The sequence below is a fragment of the Vigna unguiculata genome, chromosome 5 (assembly GCF_004118075.2).
Source record: "Vigna unguiculata cultivar IT97K-499-35 chromosome 5, ASM411807v1, whole genome shotgun sequence".
Classification (NCBI taxonomy): domain Eukaryota; kingdom Viridiplantae; phylum Streptophyta; class Magnoliopsida; order Fabales; family Fabaceae; genus Vigna; species Vigna unguiculata.
The window spans coordinates 19,806,530-19,819,240 of NC_040283.1; positions in this window are offsets into that span (position 1 = coordinate 19,806,530).

The window sequence follows — 12,711 nt, forward strand, 5'->3', positions numbered from 1 at the left end:
CCAGTTTCCTTGTACATCTTGCTTTGATTAGACGCTAGGCTTTATGTAGTCGATATCTATATTTTGTAGTTGAATTTGGTTAGTGTATATGTAGTAACCTTTTTAGTGCCATATCTATTTTGTTATGGTTTTATCATCATTCTTTCTATGCAGATTTCCTTCAAATATTGATTTATTTTGCACTCGTCATATATTTGTTTTAATTTCAATTATCATGGTATGATGGTCGGTTCAATTGGCCATAGAACTTCATACTGTCGACTGTGCTCTTATCAGTGTCTTCAATTATCACGAAACCTGATATTACGTTTTTATTGGTATGAGTTTTTAAAGTTTTATTTGAAAAGTTAATCAACTTGTGATTCAAGATGATTTATGATTGCAGGGCAATATTACTTTACACTGCTAGTACGTAATCTCCTTTAGTTTTAACTACTGTTACACAATTATTTCAATTCCATTGAAGAAAAATGTCAATTAATTTAGGGGATTAAAATTATTCTGAAAATATTTTATAAAAGAATTAGACACGGGTGACAAATTTGCGGATTGGAACCAGCCAAAATTTACTGGGTCGGATTGGTGTTTTTGTTGCGGTCTTTCTTCCTGCATTTCCAAAATTTCTTCTACACCAATTTTTTTTTTAAATTTCAAAAAAATCCTTTGACTATTTAAGGAAATTCACGGACATCACATCCCCAAAATTATTTTTGGATGTCAACTTTCGGAAGTCAAAATATATGACTTTCGGAAGTTAAAATATATCACTGGAAGTCGACTTTCAGAAGTCAAAATATATCGCTGGAAGTCAACTTCTGGAAGTCAAAATGTATCACTAGAAGTTGACTTTCGGAAGTCAAAAAGGTTTAATAATGTCTTTGGTCCCTATTTTGGACTCGAAATCTCAAATTGGTACCCGAATTTTTGAAAATCTCAAATTGGTCCCCTTTTTAGTTTAAAAGTCTCAAGTTTGCCCTTTCCGTTAAATATGTGTTGACGGCGTTAGGTGTACAGTGATATGACAAGGTTGACCAGTTATTGAACAGTGATTTGGCAGGAAAACAGTGACGTGGAATGACAGGTGTAGTTAAATTAGGTTTAGGGAAAGTTAAAATGTTAAATTAGGTTTAGATATTTTATAATTTAAGCTGGGAATTTTTTTTTTAAAACATATCAAAATTCTGAAATTAGGTTTAGGGTTTTAAAATAAGAAAGGTTGGGAAAATTTGGGGATTGTGCGCTTGGTGGAAGCTCTGGAGTGCGCTCTCCTTCTCCATCGTCATTACGCATTGGTTAGCTGTGTAATTGGATTGCGCGCATTGATTTCAATCGTTGGAGCATTCTCAGGTTAGTCGCTTTCCCTATTTTGGTTCGGTGTGTTTGTTCAGTGCGTCTCAGGTTACACGCATTCATCAGTTGTTGAATAAGAATGAAAGTGAAGATGTAGGTACAGAAACAGAGACAAAGGAGGATGTTTCAGAGTGTAAAGATTTGGATAGTAATTGTGGTGATGATGATTTGAATGATAAAATTGAAAGTGAAAGCTTGAAGTCTGCGAATGATGAAGAGGGTATAACAAACAATGGTGATGGCTCGGTCCTTCTTGATTGTGATTCAGGTTCAAGAAATTCGAGTGGGATTGGTTTCACGTTTTCTGTTGAAGTGCAATCACCTATCCAGAAACGTCCTCCCAAAAAGATGATTTGGGCAAAAGCTGGCAAAGTTATCTCCACAATTGGCTGGATTCATCACAGAAGATAGGAGAAGATGACAATAAAATTAGGGATTCTAGATCCAACATTGTTGGTGGCTTATTAAATAAATAAATATTTGCACTCCATTCTACCTGTAATTGACACGTTTCAATAACAAAAATTCACCTCAGCAACCACAAACGCCGTTTGGCCAGACTTAATGGAAAGGGCAAACTTGAGACTTTTAAACTAAAAAGGGGACCAATTTGAGATTTTCAAAAATTCGGGTACCAATTTGATATTTCGAGTCCAAAATGGGAACCAAAGACATAATTAAACTCAAAAATTATTACCGGAAGTCGACTTCCGAAAGTCAGAAAACATTACTCGAAGTTGACTTCTGGAAGTCAAAAAACATTATCGAAAGTCGACCAAAATTGTTTATCATTTCTAACTTTTAATTGTTTATTTAGTTTATTATTTATTATTTTATTTATTTTTTATGTTTTCATATTTCTTAATATATATTTTAAAAATAAAAAATATTAATATCTATATATATAATTTTATTTTTATTTAATATACTGAAAAATAAAATAAATATAAAATTAAGTAAAATTAAAATAATATTAAACTTTAAATAAAAAAATAAAAAATTTATTCTGCTTCATTTAATTTGATTTAATATTTAAATTGATTTTAAAATAATAAAACATAAAATTAAATATATGTGTGTGTGTGTGTGTCTGTGTGTCTGTCTGTGTGTGTGTGTGTGTGTCTGTGTGTCTCTGTGTGTGTGTGTGTGTCTGTGTGTCTCTCTGTGTGTGTGTGTGTGTGTGTGTGTCTGTGTGTGTGTGTGTCTGTGTGTGTGTGTGTGTGTGTGTCTGTGTGTGTGTGTGTCTGTGTGTGTGTGTGTCTGTGTCTGTGTCTGTGTGTGTGTGTGTCTCTGTGTGTGTGTCTGTCTGTCTGTCTGTCTGTCTGTGTGTGTGTGTGTGTGTGTCTGTGTGTGTGTCTGTGTGTCTGTCTGTCTGTCTGTCTGTGTGTCTGTGTGTGTGTGTGTGTCTGTGTGTCTGTGTGTGTGTGTGTCTCTGTGTGTGTGTCTGTGTGTGTGTGTGTGTGTGTCTGTGTGTGTGTGCGTGTGTGTCTGTGTGTGTGTGTGTGTCTCTGTGTGTGTGTGTGTCTTTGTGTGTGTCTGTGTGTGTCTGTGTGTGTGTGTCTGTGTCTCTGTGTGTGTGTGTGTGTGTGTGTCTGTGTGTCTGTCTGTGTGTGTGTGTGTGTGTGTCTGTCTGTGTGTCTGTGTGTGTGTGTGTGTTAGTTATTTTAAATATGATTTTTTTAAGTCTTTTTTATTTTTATTAAATTTTTAATAAATTATATTAAATAAATTTAAATTTAAAAATATAGAAAAATATATAATTGAAAAAATTTTAAAAATACTAGCGAAAACACAGGCGCTTCCGTGCCTGTGTGTTCGCTTTTTTTTTTTATGTAGCTATATGTATAATATTAAGAATAATAAATGACAATTTATGATGAGTATACTACATAGATTGGTTGAATAAGAAAACAGTAAATTACTAATTCGTAAGATTGCATATGAACTAATATTTAATACATTTGATCAAGATTTGGGTTAATGAGCTATATGTGATGGAGTCAATGGTAGTTGTCTATAAATATACAAACTACTTTAGTAGGTGTCTATAAATATACATTCGTTAAAAAATTGAAATATATATTTACTACATACATGATGTAGAAAAAAATTAGTAAATGAAAGTATCATACATTTACATCCTTAACCATTTCTTTAATTGGGAGGCCAAACAAAAATTGATGTCTAAGACCCGTATACAGCTGCTACTTAAGATGTAGTTGGAAGATTATACTATGATTGATTCGCAGGACGCTCTTTAATGAATAAAGAACATATCTAAATATTTGGTTATTAAGTAAGTTGTCATCGTTCCCATTGCGATAGAGGAATTTTCCCGGACTTGCCCAGAATATCTCGGTTGATTACTTTTCCACCATAATGAAAAAGGATAGGAAAAAAAAATGAAACAATAAAAAAACATGAAAAGCGAATAATCATAAATTGGACAATTGGGTATTCAATAAAGATTTAATAGAGATAATCATAAATGAAAAGGAACAATGGAAAATACCTTTTTTGTTTTGTCCAATAAAGATAAATAGCATCAACAAAGTGAGTGTGAAAGCAAAGCCAATAAGCAAGGTAAGACAACTTCATGAAACGAACAGTAATGAAATGATGTTGTTGCAGAGAAAAACAAACGGTAGAATAACAGTTACATGTTAAATTATTTTAAAAAGACGAAAGAATAACCATTAATAAATAAAGATGAAGAGAAGAAGCAGAGACATCCGATTTTATAAAAATCTTGTAAAAGTAACGGTCAATTTTTAAAAATTTAATAAATTATTATATTTAAAGGGTAAAATGAGTATTTTGAAATGTGGACACAAAAAGGGGAATCCCCTTTATATATTGTTATAGATGACTAAAATTAAATATTTAAATTTTAAATAAAATTAAAAAATTCAAATAAAATATAAAATACTATACACATTACATATATAAATAAAATAATTATAATAATATAAATAAAATTAAAAATAAAATAGAAAAATAATTAAATTAAAATAGTAAAATATATTATATATATATATATATTAATTTTTTTAAATTTAAAGTTTTATTATTTTAATTTAAATTATTTTTCAATTTTGTTTTTTAATTTTTTATTTAACATTTTTTTAGAAAAACATAAAATAAAATAAAATAAAATAAAAGTTAGAAAACATAAATTTTAAAATAGAAATTCCGGAAGTCGACTTCCGGGAATGTTTTTTGACTTTCGGAAGTCGACTTCGGGTAATAATTTTTAACTTCTGGTGATACATTTTGACTTCTGAAAGTCGACTTTCGATGATATATTTTGATTTTTGAAAGTCGATATTTTGACTTCCGGAAGTCGACTTCCGGTGATATATTTTGACTTCTGGAAGTCGACTTCCGGTGATATATTTTGACTTTCGAAAATCATATATTTTGACTTCCGAAAGTCGATATCAAGAAGTAATTTTGGGGGTGTGTTGTCCGTAAATTTTCTTAAATGGTCAAAGGATTTTTTGGAAATTTAAAGAAATTTTGGAAGTGCATAAGAAATACTTGGAGGTATAAGAAGAAAGACCCTTTTGGTTGTCATTGAGATAAGACATTGTCTCGTTAACCCATTTTTTTTAACAAAAGAGTAAAATAAAAAATAATTTAAAAGATTCATTCATTTCCCATTATATTACGTGAAGAACGTATATATGTAATAATATTCTAATTTAAATAATTGTTTTGAACTTTTCTGTAATTCAACTTGTAGGTAAAATTAATTACATAACAAGGATGAATTTCTTTGTAACTACGAAAATGATATTTTGAATTTCCATTCTCTTATTTCTTTTTTTACACACCTACGTGGCAAATCATATTTAATTTACAATTTTTTTTCACGTGCCAATGGAGAAAAAGAATGCAAGTGTATGAATTTATACACCTAGATTTTCGTTGCTTGCGGCTAGCATCCTCGTAACTTTCTTGTAGAACGTCTTGGTCCCTCGTTCTCCCATTGCTTGTGGACACTAATGGATCAAAACTTAGGTTCTCCTTACCTGTAGGACCAAAACCTTGTTAGTCGCATTTATTACTTCGAAGGTAAGGATTTATCTTCAAATTTTCATTTATGGACATGATGCATTTCCGACTTTTATTACTTTTGGCCTATTATTCATGATACTTCAACTTAGATCACGCATCTGTGTCTGATATTTTAGGATACTGTATCGATACTTAACAATGAGTATCTAATTTATAAGATCGTAGTATACCACAATAAAATCTTTGAATAATAACAAATTTTAATGAAAAAATAATAATTAGTCACTATATAGTAACAAATTTAGGTACCAATTTAAAAACTAAAATTATTGACAATTAAAATAGTTTCGAAATATTATAATCGGTCTTTAAATTGATAATTAAAATAGTTTATATTATGAGTTGGTTTCTAAATTGGTCACTAACATTATTTGACTACCAAAATAATTTGTTTCTAGATCGATCACTAACATTAGTTATCAGGTTCTGGCTACCAAAATTATTGGTCTCTAATTAGAAAATTAGTCTTCAAATTGGTTTCTAACATATTTTTTATTACTAAAATTGATCATTATTTAAGAGTTTTCTTGTAATGATGCTTTTATACTGACAATAATTTATATTTTTCATGTTGACAACTTTAGTACATATAATTTTAATTTGAATTCATAATTTAACAATCATATATTTATTATGTCTTTAAGAATTATTGTACAATTTTCAATATTCATATATCACGTATCTATCACGTATCTTATTAATCTGAAAATAAACGTATCAACATATCAGATACGTGTCGTATCCGATACACGTATCGTATATGTGCTTTTCGCTATGTAAAAAATCGATATTTGGGTTTAGGTCTTTTGGGTTACCAATTTTTTCCATTTTGGATTTTAATTAGTTTCAGGGCAAATGTTGTTTTTACGGTGGGTGTCGTTTTTTGCTTTGTGTCATTTTTTTTTTATGAAAAACCTAAGATACCTATGTTTTTGGGGGCGGGGCCATTGTGTTTTAAAGTTCAAGACTAAATGTTTGTTCACAATTGAAAATGATTTTTTGACAAATATGCGGAAAGAGCTACTAAAGAGTAATTTTTATTTTTGTATAAAAGTTATAAAAATAAAATAGTAAAATTTTAGAGTTTATTTTTACAAAAACTAGTATTTGATCCGTGGATACGCACGGATCTTTTGTTTTTGTTTTTGTTTTTTTATATTTTGTGTTAAAAAAGTAATTAAGTTTTATTATATTTGAAAAAATTCATTATATAATGTTATAATTATATTTGATTATAAATATAACATTTAAGTTTAAAATTATATAATATAAAAAATTTAAGTTTTAAAAATTTAGTGTATTTCTTTATAATAATAATAATAAAAATTAACTATAAATATGTAGTATTATTTTAATATTAATTTCTTAAATTTAATATATTAGATCATATAAACCTTAATAATACATTCATGAAATGTATGTACTAGTTGAAATAAAATATAGAAATATTATACGTTAGAAATATCGTACAAAACAATAATAATAATAATAATAATTTTATTATTATTATTATTACTATTAAGAATAATAATAATAATAGTGCAAAATAATAACAATCATAATAATAATACTAAATATTTATTAATATTAATAAAACTAACAGTAATATTTATTTAAATAATAATTGTAGTAGAATAGTGTAGGTATATTGTTAATCATGAATTCCATTCACAATGTTCAAAATAAAAATAATAATAATAATAATAATAATAGTAATAATAATAATAAATAGTTATTAATACTAATTATATTAATAATAATAATATATTATTAGTTAGGTGTAGTAAAATAATATTGTTCTAGAATTAAAATTTATATTTATACTTTTGAGTTATATATTAAATTAAAAAAAATGTACACACAAATCATTGTTAAAATAAAACATAGACATATTATGCATCATGGATCCATATAAAACAAAACTACAAGACAAAGTTTATGATAAATTTTATTAAACAAAAACATAAATATAAAAGTTTAAACCAATATTTAAAATAAATTAGGTATAATTAAATTATATATATACGGTTTGACATATAAAACAGTTAGAATAACATGACATGCGTATACACAATTATTGCTAAAATAAAATGTAGATCTATTATGCATTATGGATCCGGTACAAAAAATAATAATAATAATAATAATAATAATAATAATAGTAATAAAATAATAGTAATACTACTACTAATAATACTAAATATTATTAATACTAATAGTAGTAATAAATAGTATTAATCATGTGAAGAAAAACAATATTTTTGTATAATTAAAATTTATACCATCTAATATAGATATATTATGCATTATGAATTCCGAAATAACTAAATAAATACGAAGTTGAAGTTGAGCTTAAGAGTTATTCACAGAAACACACAAAATACAAACAACTTAAAACAATATTAAAAAAATAGTGATATAAAAATTTAAAAATAAAAGCTAAACCTGAAATATTATAAACAAAAGTAATATTATATATATATATATATAATATGAAATATATTATGACATGTGTATCAAAACCATATTTATTAATAATTATATTGACACTAATAATAATATAATAGTGTAGACATATTTTGGATTATAAATTCGGTACAAACTAATAATAATAGTATGAAAAATTTAAATAATTAATCAAATGTAATTTTAATAGATTAAAATATTTATTATAATTATTGAATAGATAATTTATTTTTATAATTATATTTAAGTGTTATAATTGTCAATAATTATATATATATATATATATATATATATATAATTATATTCTATTTTCTCAAATATTTCACCCTAAGCTTAACTTGTATTTCCTAGTATTTTTAAATGCAACTCCATTTCTCCTTTTATGTCACTTAAGCTCCAAAACTCATTGTCCAAAAGTTTATGAAAGTGTTTTTACAACAATCTCTTGCTCTCTTGGAAAAAATCCCTAAATGACAGTAAAATAAAAAATATTATTACTCTAAGCTTGTTAATGCATACTCCAATTCTCTTTTTTTTTTGTCAAATTTCAACTACTTCCATACCAACCAAAAAATAAAGATTCTATGAACAAAATATGTAAACCATTAAGTAAAAAACATAATAAGAGAAACCACAAAGTAAAGGAAATAAGGTTAAACAACGAAAACAAAGACACCTTAAAAAGAAACTCAAGTTGGGTTAAAGAATACCTAACCTTCAAAGTAGATGTTCAAGAAAAAAAAGTAGAGGAAGACCTTTTGATGAAAAATAACTGCAAAGAAGAAAACAAAGTTTGGTTAAACAAAATAATAGAGAACAATCTTTGATGAAGAAGGAGAAAACTAACATAGAAAAATGGCCAATACCCAATGAAACTCTTTAGGGTTAGAGATACACAACAGAGAAATCAAACGCATTTATTAAGAAAACCCATTTCAAACCTTTAACAACAAACCATGAAAAAAGAACAAACCTTTAACCACAAACCATGAAACCCATTACAAAATCTTAATAAGAAACCATCAAACCAAAACAAACCTTCACAAATTTAGCATATGAACCCTAAAAAAAAAATACACAAACACAAGATATTTCACGATTTTCAAAAACTCATTTCACAATCAAAGAGAAATGTGGTAACATAACAACATTTTAAGGAAACTCATTTCAAACCTTTAACAACAAACCATCAAAACAATACATAAACACACTTTCAACACAAACAATGACGCAGAAAAAAGGGTTAAATATGTTTTTGATCCCTTAACTTTCAGTAAATTTTGGAATTAGTCCATTTTGAATCTTTGGACCAATTTAGTCTTTCATCATTCAGAATATGTGGATTTAGTCCTTTTAATCAAATTTTGTTAAGTTTATTTAATGTTTTGTACGCCTTTCAGGGTTGTATTTGAGTTGTTTATACTGTTTGACACATTTTTGCTTTAATGTTAAGTCAAATACTATTATGAAACGTGCTTGAAATGTCAAATAAACTTAACAAAATTTGATTAAAAGAACTAAATCCACATATTTCAAAAGATGAAGGACTAAATTGGTTCAAAGTTTCGAAATAGACTAATTCCAAAATTCACTGAAAGTTAAGGGACCAAAAACATATTTAACTTCGCAGAAAAATGGCAAAGAATTGCATGGTAAAAAATTAAAGAAAAATTGAAACTTTGACACCTAGAAGACGAAAACGAAAACTCACAGCTACAACCACCACACTCCACAGACGACCATGCTAGCCACCATACACCATACAAGGAAAAGAAACACCAATAAAATTAAAATATTATTAAAAACTAAAATAAAATTAAAAATTACCGATTGGATTGAAAATCATTTGAAAGCTCTTAGCTTTCCTAAAAAAGGAGTGAAACCATGATCGAGGAGTTGGAAAAACAAAAAATAAAAGAGGTGGGTAATGGCAGCAAAGGCAATAGGGCAAGGATTGAGAAGAAAGGTAAGGGGAGGAGGAAATCAGAAATAGAAAAGGAAGAGTAAGGATATGACAAAAAGAAAAGGAATCAAAGGAGTATCAGAGGTTTGAAATTTGAAATGCATAATAAAATTAGTGCTCAAAAGAAATTATGGAAAAAACAACATATGTCAAACTAACAAATAGGGTTAATAAAGGGAATTGGATCAAAACATTATCAGACTTCTAAGAACGAGAAAACCAAATAAAAGGACATGTGTCAGCAACTTAAATACGGGTATTTACCTAAGCTTCTAAATTGAATTATTAGTAAAAGGCTATGAATGCTAAGTGACATGCTTTACAACAAAATCAATCTTGATTTCTTTTCAATCTTCCAAAAGGTAAGAGTTCTATTGGTTGTAAATGTGTCTACATGGTTAATTATCATGCCAATGATAATTAACCATGGTTGAAAAAGATATAAGGTCAAATCAGTGGCCAAAGGTACACATAATTAGAAGGCGTGGACTATTTTGGTACTTTCTCCCCTATTGCTAAAATCATTACAATAAGAACGGTTCTTGCCATGACAATTATTGAAGGATGATTTCTGGAGCAACTGATGTGAACAATGATTTCCTTCATGGAGACCTTCATAAGGAGGTTTACATGGTCCCTCTTCCTAGTTCCTCTAAAGTTTACTGATTCATAAATCCATTTATGGCCTAAAACAAACTAGCAGGCAAATGACATATCATCTTATCTACCACTTTTCTTTCTCTTAAATACAAATAATCCTTTACTAATCAAGCTTTGTTTGTTGCATCTACTTCTCCTTCTTTTACCACATTATTAGTTTACGTGGATGATATTTTTTAGCTAACAATGATTTTAAAGAGATTAATTATTTTAAGAATGTCTTAGATAGTAAATTTAAAATGAAAGACCTTGGTTCTTTAATATACTTTCTTGGTTTTAAAATTGCAAGGTTGAAATGTTGAATTCACATGAATAAGAGAAAATATATTCTTGAACTTTTTTAAGACAGTGGTTTGATTGGTTCTAAACCTACAAACACTCCTTTGGATCCTTTTATTAAACTTCAAACAACTCAAGGACAATCTTTTTTTGATGTTGTTGGTTATAGGCGGTTCATTATCAAACTTTTGTATCTTACCATCACTCGACTGAATATTGCTTATTTTGTATAACAACTCAGCCGATTTATGTTCAAACGTCTTGATACTCATTACAAGGTTGCGCTAAGAGTCCTCTATTACTTAAAAGGATCTCATGCTCAAGGTCTGTTTTCATTTGCTACTTTGAAGCTTAGACACTCAACTTTTGTTGATTTTGATTGGACTTACTACTTGGATACTGAAGATCTATCATTGGGTTATGTGATTTTCTTGGCATTTTATTGATCTCTTAGAAATAAAAAAACCTATTTCTTGTTCTACCTCTGAAGTTGTTGAGTATAAACACTAACACAAAAAGTGCTTGTAACATCTGTTATTTTCAGCTTTTGACGACTGCAAAAATACCAACATCATATATGGTGATGTTAAAATTGACGTCTAAAAAAATCGATGTTCAACTACGCCAACAGGAGGGAAAAAAGGCTGAAATTGACGTCTGTCCTTGCACTGATAAACGTCAAGGGACATCGGACAGTGCTATACCCGACATCCCTTGGCGTTTGTTAGTGAAAGGATAGACGTCAAGTTTAGCCGTTTTTTTTTTAATTTTGGCTGTATTTACATATAGACGTCAAGTTAGTGTCTTCTGATAGAGGTGATGGATTCTTGAAGCGCTGAAAAGATAATACAGATTCATTATGCATGAATATCATTGTTTAAAGTTTGATATGATTTATAATAACGTAAAGATATATACATATATTATTACCTCTATCCATTCATCTTTAACTGCAACTCATTTTCATACTCTTCACTGATGCAACGCTCATTCATCTAGCTTCGATCCATACTATTTTCTTTTCGTACAAAACTTCATCAATCTCAAATTTTTAATTCTCACAAGGTAAGACCCTACCTATTCGAAAAAATTATTTTTCATAATTTTCCTACACGTATACGAAGAAGTCAAACATCATAAATTTGACAATTTTGATAGCATTTCGCATTGGTCTCTGAAGTACACGAAATGAAAGAGATCAATCATGATCACAATCAAGTATGCATCTAGAGAACAACATAAATTGGCTCAATCGAAATTTTATCAAATTTATGCATAAACCTCAATATACACATTATAGGCAATTATGAAAAATAATTTTTTCAAACTGTCTGATCGGAAAATTCAAGATCTAATACAAACGATTAAAAATTTAATCATTTGTACTAGATCTCAAACGGAAACTAAGGTTCGCTAAAAATTGTGAACTAAAATTGTAATAAATCTTCACATATAAAATAACATGCAATAATAATATTAAAAAATAAAAATAAAAATATTTTAATATGCAACAAATCTAATAATAAATATAAATTTTATTCCAAATTTATCAATTAAATTTATCAACTATCATAAAATTTGAAATAAAAAAATAAGCCAAAAAAATCAACAAAATACATTAAAATCATTTTAACATGCAACACATCTTATAATAAATCTAACTTTTATTCCAAATATATCAAAAATCATAATTTTCCTAATAAAAAAAATAACCGAAAAAAATATACAAAATAAACGCATACATAAATTAGAGGAAAATGAAAAACTAACCTCTTGTAGCAAAAACAAGGATGCAGATGGAGGAGGGTGGGCTGTCGACGAAAAGCTTCATGGTGCAAAGAGGGAAAATCCTGCATTTATGTAAAATGGAGAGCAAAACGAAATCCAATCGGTTCAAAATGCTTAAATCAGTG